We start from the raw sequence: 14,566 nt of genomic DNA, 5'->3' as shown, positions 1-14,566 counted from the left end.
GTAAGTGTAGCAGTCGTGACGACGGAGAAAGGAAGCGTTAAACGACAGCTCTGCGCAGCACAGCTGTGAACTGTCAACCAGGAGGCAGCAGCGCAGCGACACCTGCTGGAGCGCAGCGAAGCAGTAGCTAGGCAATGGCAACTCGGGGTAGTTTGGTAGCCGCACTGCCACGGGGATACGCGACGCGCCGAGCTGAGCTCTGGAGACTGGAGACTGGAGTTATATGGAGTTATATGGAGTTTTAAGGCGCATAAGCAACTCAGGAAACTATGCGTACCCATCTCCGCCATGTTCTTCAAGGGAAGAAGAAGCACTTCCTGCACCGTGTCCACCTAACTCACGGCGACTCTAGCTTTGGCCAGGCAGTGCAGCTCCTGCCCATCCTTACTATTAATCAGCCACAGAAACTACTACCTCTGGCCTTTCCTCCATGGACACTCTACCCTCTAAAGGTGATGAAGTATGTTCCAGGTGTGAATGCAAAGAGCCGCATGCCACAGGCAGCGCTTCTGCAAACTACTCTCGCCTACTTAACAGAGGAATATAAGCAGCACACCCATATCTTCACCGATGGTTCAACTACCAAAGAAACCTCTTCATGTGGCCTTTATGTGCCCTCAACAGGCCATGCCCTTTCTTACCTGCTGCAGCGGAGGACATCCTCTACGACAGCTGAGCTTCACGGCATTAAGGAAGCTGTTTCTTACATCCTGCGCCGAACCGCCGGCCGTTGGGTTATCTTCACCGATTCGAAAGCATCTCTCCAGATCCTGGCCAACCTGCTGAAGAAAACGAATCACCAGCCAGTTTCCCTGGACATTGGATATCTACATCATTTAGCTATTGCCGCAGGCCACTGCAGAACATTTCAAAGGGCACCTGCTCACTGTGGCATTCAGGCTAATGAAAAAGCAGATGAAGTGGCCCGTAAGGGCCATCAACATCGGAGATACATTGGAACTTTTTTCACGAAATCTGATGCGTCCCAGATGGCTAAAAGTTTTGCTTCCGAAGAAACATATCGGCTTTGGAGTTTGCCGACACATCAGTACGAATTTCTTCACTCAATCGACCCACATCTTAGATCAAGACTCTCACCCAGAATTCCTCGACATCTGGAAACACTTTATCATCGACTTCGTCTGAATGCTGCATATACAAACAGTCCACGATACCGTTTTAGACAAATGAACAGTCCGCACTGTGACAACTGTGCCGCGATAGAAACTGTGGAGCATATCTTGCTTGAGTGCCCTGCGTATGCTAACGAGCGTGCGTGCTATGAACATTGCATGCAGAAGCTCTGCTCAGTGCCCCTAACAATGGACAAAGTTTTAGATCCCTTAGCCTGCCTTAGGCAACAGAGACTTACAATGAACTTTCTATTCACATATTTAAAAGACATTGGACATCTCGATAAGCTTTAAATTCATTTGCAAGTTACCTTCATGCATTCTTCATGCAGTGGACTTCGTCAGCCCATTTGACGGACTATGCACTCCATCATTCCATAGCTTACATCATTACTCGCCATTGCATCCTTAGTACCCATTTCATTGCCGCATTTTATCTTCGTTTTTTTTTACCTTTTCCACTCTGCTCTCCTTCTGTCTTTATCTCCAAAATTCCCCTCCCTACGCAGAGTAGCATGCCAGCGATTTTTAAACGCCGGCTAAATTCTCTGCTCTTCATTAAAGAGTCTCTCTCTCTCTCTCTAAGTAACTGTGACTATCATGCGCCAAACACAAGGTTAGATGATGTTATATGGAGTTTTATGGCGCATAAGCAACTCTGGCTATCATGCGCCAAACACAAGGTTAGGTAATGTTATATTATGTGTATGGATGTCAAATTTTATTAGATTTAAAACATTGGCTTTCTTTAGAAACTTACACGCAAGCGAAAACTCGACGAGTGTCTGCTCGCCTAAAAGCAATGCGGGATGAAATGGAATGTGTTCATTGTAATATACAGTAAAAATTTTTTTCTAAGTTCTTCGAGATGCGAACAAGAAATTAAATTGTGATTAACTGTGAGCTCCTCACCACACATTTCACTCACGGGTTTGTCTTTTTTTGTTAATAAGAAGCTATGGGTGATGTAAGGCTATAAAACGCTCTTTATGGCGGCATGATTTCTATTCTTTTAGAATGGGCTTTACAGTATGCCGCTTGTTGTTTGCATCATTTTCCCAAGAAGCTTGCCATTTGGCTCTCAGTTTGCTACGTACTAACTTCATGTAATCCCTAGGAGGCAAATTCACATGTTTTATTTCCATGGTTCTGGCCTGTGCAGCACACAAGTCGTCTCTCTCATTGTCCCTAATGCCAATGTGACTAGGAACCCAGCAGAATTTTATAACATGTTTTTGTGCTGTGACCTTTACTATATTGTGTATCACGCTTCCTATCAGTAGCTCCGTACCATTTTTGGAGTTTAATGCTTTAAGGACGCTCAGTGAATCTGTATAAATGATGCTGTTTTCGATGTTTTCATTTGTTATTTTCTGTACCGCAACGCAAATGGCATAACACTCAGCGGTGAAAACTGAAGCACGTGAGGGCAGTCGTACTGCATTTTTATTTTTCCCTTGTATTACTGCGCTTCCTATATGAGCATGATTTTTTTACCCGTCAGTATAAAATGCAGTATAATTTCTGTATTTTTCTTGTAGTGCTAGATATTCTTGTGTTATGTGGTCGTGTGGCGTACAGGTTTTACTGAGGCGTGTTAGTGCGACGTCACACACTGTGAGGAGAGTGTAACATGGTGGTAGCCCTTCGTGTCTTGGGGCAATATTTTTAATTTCATTTTGTATGTTCAGAGCTTGGCATTTTTCTTCGAAGCGCAAGAGCAACGGCTTAATCGCGCGAGGCTTGTTGTTCAAGAGTATTCGGGATGGGCATTTCGTGACAATTGGGTAACAGAGATGTTTGGGCTGAGAAAGGATTTTGAGGATGTATGTACAAGTTAGTGCAGTTCTTCGATCTACTAAGGAAGGCTCATTAGTTTCCACATGCAGGCTTGCTATTGGGGAAGTTCTGTAAGCACCGGAAGACAACCTTAAACGAAGATTGTGGACAGGATCCAGTCGTTTTATGTAGGACGGTTTTGCTGAGCCATATACTATGGACCCATAGTCTAACTTAGAGGGAGCCAGAGAACGATATATATGTAACAGGCATGCCCTATCAGACCCCCAGCGTTTTGTTGACAGTAGTTTCAGCACATTGAGGGCCTGGGAAGCTTTTTTCTTTAAGCTGTTTATATGTGGCAAGAAAGGGAGCTTTTTATCGAAAGTTATCACTAGAAATTTATGCTCTTGTTTGACAGGTAATGGGGTTTGGTTTAGATATAGTGTGGGGTCAGTCTGTAGGCCTCGTCTCAAAGAGAACAGAACCGCTACTGTTTTCTGAGGGGAAAATCTAAATCCGTTTCTATCTGTCCAGGTAGCCAGTTTGTTTATTGTTATTTGTATCTGTCGTTCGCAGGTAGGTATGCTGCAAGACGTGCATGCTATTTGGAGGTCGTCTACGTAATTTGAGTACATTCTGGATTTTGAGATTACTTTTCCTATGGAGTTCATTTTGATGACAAATAAGGTCGTGCTGAGGATGCACCCCTAGGGTACGCCAGTTTCTTGAATAAAAGTGTTGGAGAAGGTTGCGCCTAGGCGGACTCTGAATGTGCGGTTGCTTAGGAAGTCGCTCAAACAGCCCAGCATCCTGTCGCGGATATCTAGGTCCGCTAGGTCACGGAGGATACCGAACGTCCACATGGTATCGTAAGCCTTCTCCAGGTCGAAGAAGACCCCGATACAGTGTTGGTTGTGGATGAACGCTTCCCGCACTGTGTTCTCAACGCGGACAAGGTGAGTGGTTGTGGAACATGTCTTTTTAAACCCGCATTGGTGTATATCTAAATGTTGCCGGAACTGAAGTATGAAGGTTAGTCTGATGTTTAGAATGCTTTCGAATGATTTTGCTATACAGCTAGTGAGTGCTATTGGCATGTAACGGGTGGGACTAGTTGGTGGTTTCCCATGTTTTAGGAAGGGTACTATTATTGCTTCTTTCCATGCTTGAGGGATTTCTCCACTCATCTATATTTTATTGAAAAATTTTAGGAGAGCCTCTATGGCAGTCTCAAAGAGGTGAGCAAGCATGGCATAATGTATATTGTCTGGGCCTGGTGCTGTCATTTTACCGGATGTTAGTACTGTGTTTAGTTCCTGCATTGTAATAAGCTGATTGTAGTCTTCATGTGTGCATGTTCCAAAGGGAAGTTTTTGTTTTTCTAGTATTGTTTTGTGCTTTTGAAGTGTTTGTGTGTAGTGGGAGGAGCTTGAAACTGTGGAAAAATGCGCTCTTCTAATGTTGTTTGAGTACCGGGTGGTGTTAGCATTGGAAATGTGAACGGAGTAAAATTTCCTGTGAGTTTCCGCACCTGCTCCCACATTTTCTTTGATGATATTGAGCTGTTTATGGAGGATATGTACCGTTGCCATGATGCCCTTTCTGCGCTGCGTCTAATGTATCGTGCTTTGGCTCTAGCCCTTTTGAAGATGAGCAAGTTTCCTGCAGTGGGATATCTGCGAAGGTTTCCCCAAGCCTTGTTTTTGTGCTTTTTAGCCAATGAGCATTTATTTGACCACCAAACTTTGTGTTTTTCGTGCAATTTCAGGCGTTTGTGGGATTGCTTTTATTGCTGCAGATATTAAGCATGTGACAAATTTTTCATTTATTTCTTGTATTGTAAGGGTTTCGGCATATTATTTTTCTAGTGTGGCCTTCGTTCTGAAAAGTGCCGAATCGGCAAGGTGAATTTTCCATCGCCGTGGCTTCGTAGGGAGGATGACTGTAGCTGATGTTAGATTTAAAACCATAGGTAAGTGATCACTTCCCCGAGGGTCGTCTAAAACATCCCAAATAAAATCATTAAAAACCGATGGATATATGCTAAATCGAGGCAGGTCATTTTTCCAGAGCTGGGGCAGCAGAACGTGGCTTTTCTTGTACTCATTACACATATGTTATTCGAAAGGATAAAATCCTCCAATGGCTGACCCCTGGAATCAGTATGCTCACTCCCCAGAATGAGGAGTGTGCGTTAAAATCCCCTATTATTACATATGGCTCTGGCAACTGTTCCAGAAGTTCTTCTAGGTCATGCATGGCTATTGTGTTGTGTGGTGGTATGTACACAGAGCATATTGTTATCATTTTATGGCTAATAATGTTAACTGCGACCACTTTTAAGTTCGTCTTTAATAGTACCTCTCTTGCAGGGACATCGCTTTGCGTAACGATAGCGACGCCTCCTGAGAGTCGGCTAGCTTGCACTCGGTCTTTCCGGAAAATATTTTTTTTAAGATGTTTGTGTGCTGTAGCCCAAGGTTCGTTTCTTGCAGGCACACAGCTGTAGGTGCCATTGTTTTGAGCATATCGGTTATGTCTGTAGTTTCTGTGTAGACCTCTACAGTTCCATTGTATTAGATATGCCATTGTAATAAGCTGGGGATTGGGTAAAGTTGCTTATTTTCAGGAGCAGTGATTCGTGGTTTTCCTTTTTTCTCTAGGGAGTCTCCGTCTAGGGAGTCTAGGGAGTCTCCAGGAGTTAAATCCGTCGCCACTTTCATGGCGCCGTATTTCCGCGGAGCCGCCGCGGATGTGTGAGTTTTAGATGTCGGCGGACTTTAGCTGACATCCATATCCTCCACGGTGGACGTGGAGGATGCTTCTTGGTTGCGATGGCCCGTGGCCTTCGCATTCGTCTTTTTAGCTATCACCGCTGAACCAGGCCCTGCTCCAGCGGCAGAGTGTTTTGGGCCAGCAATTGCCTTCTTAGAGGGGTGGGGCGACAGGTCCAGTTTAGCAGAGCTGTTCTGGGTGTCTGTCGCCGAGGATGCCGCTGCTGAAAGTGGGGCCTGAGGGCCTCCGGCGAGGATCGCGTGGTCTTCCCGCGAAATTTTCAGTCCTGTGGAGTGTGTCACCGACTTCTGTGGTGGGGACTTGGTTGCCGACCCCAGGTCCTTCGGATCGACCTGTGTGCCGACAGAAACTGAAGGCGGCGGCGGTCCCCGCGTCACCGCTGTTCTGTTGGAAAGAGACGCGTTTTTTTTTGCCTGAAGGTAGGACAGGTTTTCTGTGGTCTTCAAAGTTATAATTTGTTTTTCTGTTTTCCAGACTGGGCACGACCTGGAGTACGCGCCATCTGCACGCTAATGGGGGCCCCCAGACTCTTGTTAACGATCAATCTCGTCGTGCAGTTCCGGTATGCCAGGGCCACACCCTCGCGGATAACAGAACCAACATAAACATGGCCTAATACGGAAAACAAAAGTTCATGGGCAACGCAGTCAAAAGCCTTTTCTAAATCGATCTGGAGAATTGCCACCTGACCATTAGTGTCATCACAGGTTTCTAAGACACTGCGCGCAACGTGAATATTTCTAAAAATAGACCGCCCTTTAATCCCGCAGGTCTGATGCGGACCAACTAATAAATGAATCACGGTCTGCAACCCTCGTGCCAAAACCTTCATGTAAATTTTGTACTCGACGTCAGTGAGTGCTATGGGTCGGTATGCTCTTACCATTCGTAATCTGTCTATGTCGTCCGTCTTGGGAATCAGTACAGTATGGGACGACCCACAGGACGGAGGCAGTGCTTTTACTTTATAGGCTTCATTAAAGATTACCTGCAAGACCGGGGAAATTACTTTTTTAAATTCTTTGTAGAATGCCGCGCTGAACCCGTCCGGTCCAGGCGACTTACCAGGGTTTAAACTGTCTATTGCTTGCTCAACTTCCCCTTGACTTATCTTCTGCTCTAATCTGTCTTTAGTTTCGTCATCCAGACGCGGCATCTCGGCTAGAAACGCCTCCTTAAATGTGATAACATCTACCGGATGCGCTGCGAAGAGCGACTGGTAATGCTGGAAAAAGGCTGCTTTGATGTGATCGATATACATTTTTGAAACACCTCCCCATTCTATTTCGTGAATGTGATTTCTTTCGGCACGGGCTTTTTCTAAACCAAGCGTTCATTTCGTTGGCGTTTCCCCTGCAGCCATGTCTTCTGCCCTTGCCCTCACCAATGCTACCCGATAACGTTCTTGTTAGATTAGCTCTAGCTTTTGTTTGGTTTTTCTTATATCCTCTATCCATTTACTAGGCGCTCGGCATTCCTGTTTCATCATCTTTTGAAGCAGTGCCTTTAGCTCCATTCCCTCTTTTTTTGCTTCATGGCGTATACAGGTGGCTCTTTCTATTGCTTTTAATTTTAAAGTTTCTTTAGTGAGCTCCCACTGCTGCCAAATCCTCATGTTACTACTTGGTTCTATTTTTGCTATTTCTTCCCTTACAGCTCGGTTATAAAATTCGTCCTGGAGTAACTTGTCATTTAACTTCCACATTTCCCATGAAAAACCATTCCCCTTCTTAATGAATCCTATGCAGCATTGAACCAAACAGTGGTCTGAAAATGAAACCGGCAGAACTACATAACTATAGCATTTAGGTACAGTTTCCGCGGATGCATAAATTCGGTCTAGCCGTGCGTGACTTGTGCCCTCGAATCGTGTGTACCTTACAGCACGCATTCCTTCAAGACACTCTGCTACATCCTCGAGGTTGCAGTTCACAATCATTCGTAACAACACTTCGGTGCTTTTATCTCGGAAACCTCGGACGCTTGTCTTGTCGCGCGCACTAAGGACACAGTTGTAATCGCCCATAACAATCAGCTGTCTGTCCGTGCGAAGCCGTTCTTCGACGCTTTCAAAAAACGGGGCTCGGTCATCAACCACATTAGGTGCGTAGAGGCAAACAATGCGCCAGTCTATGCTATAGAGCGAAAAATCGATGGACACGTGTCGACCCGACAAGCACGAATGATGACCGTGTACCTCTATTCCCGGCAACTTCTTAACAAAAAGAATACAGCCAGCCGATGTGCCTACAGCATGGCTAGCGAAGGCAAAATACCTAGACGTGAAACGTCGCACCATGCTCCCGGTCTCTTCTTTACTATCGACATTAGTCTCCTGCACTGCCAGTATATCAATATCTTGCTCCGTTATAAGTGTGTACAGCTGGCTTTGTTTTCTTTTACCTGCCAGGCCTCTAACGTTTAGGGTGGCGACTTTAAACGGAGTTGCAGAAGCCATCTTAACTTAGGAAGAAGAGACCGAAAGCATGGTGCTTACCTCTCGCGTCCAGCATGTCGCTAGACGATGCCGTCGCCGCCGGTGTCATCCGGCGCGAGCACGTGCTCCTGGTCAGGCGGTGCCTTGTCTCCGCCACGCTTGTCAGTCGGGACCTTTGGGCGCGGCCGCAGGCTGGACCGTCGCGCTTGCGGCGTCTTTGCCGGCGGTTCCTCCACGCTGGGCTCTGCTGCCTTCTCCCCGTCGGCCTTGGTCTCTGCGTGCGAACGCTTCGCTGGGGTGGTCACGCCGGTGCTCATGCGGGCGTGGGTCTTCTCGTCGCAGTTCTCGCTGGCCGCCTTTGTTTCCGCGTCCACGTGCTCTGGCGGGCTCGGGTTTTCTTTGGGAGTCTCCAGTGGCGTCAAAGGTGTGTCACAAATGGGCGACCCGCTCTCCTGTCCGACAGCCGTGTCGGTGCTGCTGCTCGAGACAGCTGGTTCAACCCCCGCCGTTTTGCCCGTGTCGTCGATACCGCTCGCTGCTTCCTCCGCTTCGACGACGTCCATCAGCTCTGCAGAGTCGCTCGCCGCTACACGCCCGGTAGCCGACGCGTAGGTGCGCACGTATTCAGCCTCGGAGTGTCCGTAGCGTCGGCACTTCGAGCACCTGGGCACCTTGCAATCACGGTGCACGTGCCCCGCGCCGCCGCAGCGCAGACACTGCATCGGCCGCCCGGGCACCACCACGAGAGCCAACTCGCCAGGAACTCGAACCTGGTGGGGCAGGTCGTCCACCTTAATGCCTGGCTTCATCTTTAGATCAGTTCAGTTTATTACCTTAAAGACCCCCGTGGGGTATTACATAAGGGGTGGATTATACAAAAAAATAAGTACAATGGTTGCCATGTGGGTTCAACATACAATATGATCTGTTAGTGCTTTGGAAAAGTTGGATGGGCAGGTGATAGCGGCGATGCTGTGGGAAAGGCCGTTCCAATCTAATGCTGCTCATGAGAAGAAGGAGGCAGCGAACGTGGTCGTATGGGTCCGAGGCCGGGCAACTTGAAGAATGTGACCAGTGCAAGCTGGTGACGTGATATTGCCTGCGTAACAGTGGGTGCTGTAAAAGAACTTATGAAACAGGTTTAGGCTGGCAATGCGGCGACGAATAAAAAGGGGTGATAAGGCGGATTCTGCTTTTAAAGACGACACGCTGACTTGGTATGAAAAGGTATTGTGGATGAATCTAGTGGCACGGTTTTGGACGGAATCGAGGGCATTTATGAGGTATATTTGATGTGTATTCCATATGGGGGGTGTATATTCTCGTTTCGGTCTGATTAGCGATTGGTAAGCCAGGAGTTTAACTTGTTGGGTAGCGTGACGTAAGTGGCGTTTCAAAAAGCCTAGTGTTTTATTCGCGGATGATATTACATTTGAAATATGTGTGCGCCAAGATAAATCATAAGATAACGTGACTCCTAAGTACTTAAATGATTTAACTGCTTCTATTGGGATTTGAGCTATATTGTACGAAAAAATAAATGGTTTAGTGCGATGGGTGAAGGATACAATCTTGCATTTCTGAGGGTTAAGTGTCATCATCCACAGGTCGCTCCATTTCTGAACGTTAGTTAGGTCAGTCTGGAGGGCTTCTTGGTCGGAAGAGTTATTAACAGTACGATAAATAACGCAGTCATCTGCGAACATACGAATGTGACATGATACGTAAAGGGGCAAGCCAATAATGTATATTAAGAATAATAATTGTCCGAGCACTGATCCTTGGGGGACGCCTGAGGTTACTGGAATGTAATCAGAAAATTCGTTATTAACTATGACAAATTGGGTTCGATTTGTTAAAAATTCCTTAATCCAGTTTAGAATGCTAGGGTGATTATTTAGGCAAGAGAGCTTAAGTAGTAATCTCTGGTGTGGTACTTTGTCAAAGGCTTTTGTGTAATCTAAAAAAATAGCATCAATCTGTTGGTTGCAATCAAGGTTAGCATGTAAGCCATGAACAAATGTAGCCAGTTGTGTCTCACAGGAAAGGTTTTTACGGAAGCCATGTTGTGATGAATGAAAGAAATTGTTGGAATCGAGAAAGTTCATGACGAGAATAAATTACATGCTCCATGATTTTACAAGGAATGCTTGTTAGGGAAATGGGTCGATAATTTAAGGGAGAGTTTTTGTTACCAGACTTGAAGATTGGGACGACCTTTCCCACTTTCCAGTCATCCGGTATGTTACCTGAAGAGAGAGACTGAGAGTACAATAGTGAAAAGTAGGCCGCGGAAATGTGCTTAGTATTTTTCAGAAATTTCGAGTTAATTAAATCGATCCCGGCTGATGACGTTAGCTTGATATTTTCGATACGAGATGATATACCATCTGCGAAGAAAGAAACTGGATCCATGGTTTACGCTGTGAAGGAACTTATGAAGGCGTTAGCAGGTAAATCACATTCTTTCGCAAAAACAGTTGAAAAGGCTCTATTGAAAATGTCAGCACATTCACAATCACTGATGGTTTGACCCATATCGTTAGTAAGAACGATTGTACGTGTATCCTTCGGGTTTACTACGTGCCAGAATTTTTTTAGGGTTGTGTATTAGCATATTTGGCAAGTCGGAGTGGAAAAAGGTGTGTTTTGCGTTACGGATAGCAGCAAGGTAATCAGCTTCGGCAGTGTAGTACTTTTCCCATGATGTTTGGCTTGGGTTCCGCTTTGCTGCCCGATAGTGACGCTTTTTCTTGTTTTCCAGGCGTTTCAGGGCCGTAGTAAACCACGGTTTTTGCTGGTTAGCACGGAAACTAGCCACCGAAATGTACTTGTTTGTTAGTTTGTGAACTTTGGCCCTGAAAATGGTCCAATTTTCGTGCAGAGATTTTGTGTGGAAATCGGTTTCATAAGTTGGAAAAAAGCAGTTAGTTCTTCATTTATTGCTTGAAAATCACCTCTTTCATAAATACGGACTGTTTTCCTGGAAACTTGACGAAGCATGGGTGTAAAACTGAAGGTAGCATGAATTACATTATGATCACGTATTTCCCTTAGGCATGTAATGCTTGTTGCGCTATCAGGGCTGTTGGTTAATATCAGATCTAGAGTGTTGGCGGAATTCTGCGCGATGCGCGTTGGCTCTAATATTAGCTGAGTAAGGTTGGAGTTAAGACAGACATCGACAAAATTTTTTGCTTCTGAAGAATTTGTCATGGAGGTGCGGTTACGCCAGTCAATAGTGGGAAAATTGAAATCACCAAAAAGTACAATATCTGCGTTAGGATACGATGATGTCAGTTCACTCAGCCCATTGTTTAGTTTGTAGGAAAAGTCCGGATCATTTTGCGGGGGCCTGTAACAGACTCCTATCAGCACAGTTCGGGGGGCAGCGGGGCAGAGCAGCCATAACAGTTCTAAGTTAGAATCTACATTGATTAAGGATGCTGAAAACTGCTGATGTACGGCTATGAGCACGCCACCGCCACGGGCTCTCTCCCGGTCTTTACGGTAAACTTTAAAGTTGGGCAGCGCAGCTAAAATTTCGGTATCACTGATATTGTTTGTTAGCCACGTTTCTGTAAGAATGAGAAGGGTGCTGTTGGTTGATAAGACAAGACTAGATACGATTTCCCGTTTCGGTAAAAAGCTTCGTATGTTAGTAAATACTGCAGATAAGGTAAGATTAGTTCGGGGGGTGTGCTGTCGGGGAGTTGCTTTAGAGCGAGTAGAGTGTGATTGCTATGGCACTTCTTTTACCGTTTCCGTCAAGTCGTCGAATATATACTGCTTCAGGCCTATGTACAGTGTTTTCAAGCGCAGTGCGTACTTATCAGATGTTTCTTTCGCGAAACGTAATAGGTGTTTGCGTGCCTTATATACGGACAGAATGTGAAAAGTCTTCTCCTATGCTGTAGTCGGTGTCTTAGTTTCCGGGCGTTTTTTAGGATTGATTCTTTTGTCTTATGGAAAGTGAATTTAACGATAATGGGTCGACATCGTTCACTTGAGTGACGGCCAAGGCGATGTGCTCTTTCTATTTCTTTTGGGTCTATGGTGATGTCCAAATTTTCACTGCAAAGGCGGGTGACCAGTTCTTCCGACTCAGAGGACGTTTCCTTTGAGCTAGTATCAGGTAAGCCATAAAATAGCAGGTTGTTGCGGCGCGACCGGTTTTCGGCATCATCTACTCTGGATTCGAGGTTACTGATTTGGCTCGCCGACGTGGCAGCATCAGTCTTAATGGATTCAACTTCTGTTTGAAGTGATGCGAGGTCGTGATAGTGGGTTTATAATTCGGTAATGCGCTTACTTAATTCGGTGATCGATTTGTCTGTCGCTACTAACCTGCTGCTGAGGTCTTTTACTTCGCTGATTAACGTGCTTTGGCCCGATGTTAGTTTCTGTAGTTCTGCAAGTATGGCGGCAGTGTCAGGACGAGGGTTAGTTTCTATGTCACCGGATTGCATGAGCAACGAATGGACAACAGCAAAGCATTCAACGACAATACAAGCACAGCACTGCGGGCTCGGCAGCTGAATTAAGAAGTAGTTGCTCGATTTCTTTGCAAAAAGAGAGTATGATTTTCTAACCTGCATGGCGAAGACAAGAGGGTTACTCGTCCGCGCAGTGGCACAGCTGTCGAGCCCACAAGGCGCCGCGGTCCACGTGCGATCTCTTATAGGTGGCGAAAAACATGACGTCCGCGGCGATTGTATTTCCCACGACAAACGGATGGTCCTAGAGCCAGGTGGTGGCGAAATCCAGGCAAACGTGACGTCAGCCGCTGTTATGGAATTGGTATCAGCTTCATGACTGCCGTAGTCATGACGATAACGTGGCCGCACGTCGACGCAGGCAGCAGCCAGAACAGGCAACAGCACATGTGTGAACACAGGAAGCAGCACCTGCATGGCGAAGACAAGAGGGTTACTCGTCCGCGCAGTGGCACAGCTGCCGAGCCCACCTAGGAGCACGGTCCTCGTGGTGGACTCCTTTTCCTTCATACCGGCGACGCGCCAACGCTCCCGGGTGACCTCGGTCACGTTGCCGAACGCCGCGAATGCAGTCCGGATGTCCTCGTCGGCGACGCCGTGTAACATCCAGTGCAGGCGCAGCTTCACCTGGTGGTCTTCTGGGTCGAAGACGATGCAGCGGTGTCCCTTAACCTCGAGCTCCTTCATGGCGGCCAGTTTATTTGCGACATCACCACTGCTGAAGGTTACCGCCCACACGTGGTTAATCTGGTACGCCCCCAACGCCCCGACGTCGGGGAGCGCACCAACGTTAGCGAGGGCGTCTCTGAAGTCTTCGACCCTGTAGGGTCGCACACGCACGTCGCCGTGCAGAAAAACCGTGTTTGAAACAACACATCCGGTGGGCAGAGTAGGCAGAACGATCTCGTAGTCCTTATCAGCGTCGCTGGCAAACCTGTTTCCGCGGCCGGCAACGGCCGCTATCGCCGCTACGTGGGAGCCCATGATTCTGCGACCGTCCGCTATCGCGTCTGGAAGTAGAATGATAACCACTACACCACGGAAGCGGGTTAAAGGACACCTTCGCTGATCGCTATTTCTGGGTTTCAAAAATACTACAGACTGTTCAAAATTGCTTCCGCCCGGGATCGAACCGGGGGCCTTGCGCGTGTGAGGCGCACGTGATAACCACTACACAACGGAAGCTTTTTTTTTCTTTATTTCCGAAAACGACACAACACAAAGGCTCATTTAAAATATCGCTTCTGCTGCACTTCAGCTGAAGCGAGTGAGGTTAAAATTTCTTCAGCTTGACCAAGTCATCCAGAAGTGTTACCCAATGAGGTGGGTCAGGTTGTTCCCGGAAACATTCCCGTAGGCAAACAGCACTTTCAATGAAGTTTTCACGTACACTGAGAATATTGATATCCGCGTGCCTTACTTGCATTCGCGTTTTCCACAAACTGTGGAGGCCAAGGAGCATGAATAAGTTATAAGGTACATCTGCGTGATCCACTGGTAAAAACCGGATGCCATAAGGGTCCAGTGGGAGTTCTTCTTTAATAGTTCTCTGTAGGACGTCCCAATGAAATACTGCGTCCCAGCAACCTAAAAACACGTGTTTGATAGTTTCTGGCTTCTTACATAACAAGCAGTCGGTTGTCCGAGGGACAAAGAGTCCTTTTTCATGAAGCCAAGTTTTTACGGCAGTGTATTACTGTGCAACTTGAAAAAGAACGTTTTCACTGCCGGCCTAACTGGCATCTTCTTCACACGTTTTAAAATATCCTGCCCTGGGACTCCACGGTAAGGCGCACGGTACAAAGGTATCGGCATCATGGTGTCAACCAGGTCTCTGTACAGCTTTTTCTTGCATACATTGTACAAGTAGTCCGGGGAAAATCCAACTTCTAAAAGCTTGTAAGACAGCACGACCTCACGCA

General features: G+C 46.6%; 1 non-coding gene and 1 pseudogene across 1 annotated transcript; both read right to left on the bottom strand.

Moving 5' to 3' along the window:
* Window positions 1-11,889: 11,889 nt before the first annotated feature.
* LOC149338332 (uncharacterized) lies at window positions 11,890-13,061 on the bottom strand (annotated as a pseudogene).
* Window positions 13,062-13,756: 695 nt separating this feature from the next.
* TRNAV-CAC (transfer RNA valine (anticodon CAC)) lies at window positions 13,757-13,829 on the bottom strand. The gene has a single exon. It is a non-coding gene; the product is annotated as a tRNA-Val (tRNA).
* Between the last annotated feature and the right edge of the window lie 737 nt (window positions 13,830-14,566).

The sequence above is a fragment of the Amblyomma mixtum genome, chromosome 6 (genome assembly GCF_055824585.1).
Source record: "Amblyomma mixtum isolate Tamu chromosome 6, ASM5582458v1, whole genome shotgun sequence".
NCBI classification, from domain to species: Eukaryota; Metazoa; Arthropoda; class Arachnida; order Ixodida; family Ixodidae; genus Amblyomma; species Amblyomma mixtum.
Note: the sequence above shows the minus strand (reverse complement) of the source record. Positions and strands in the feature narration are given on the sequence as shown.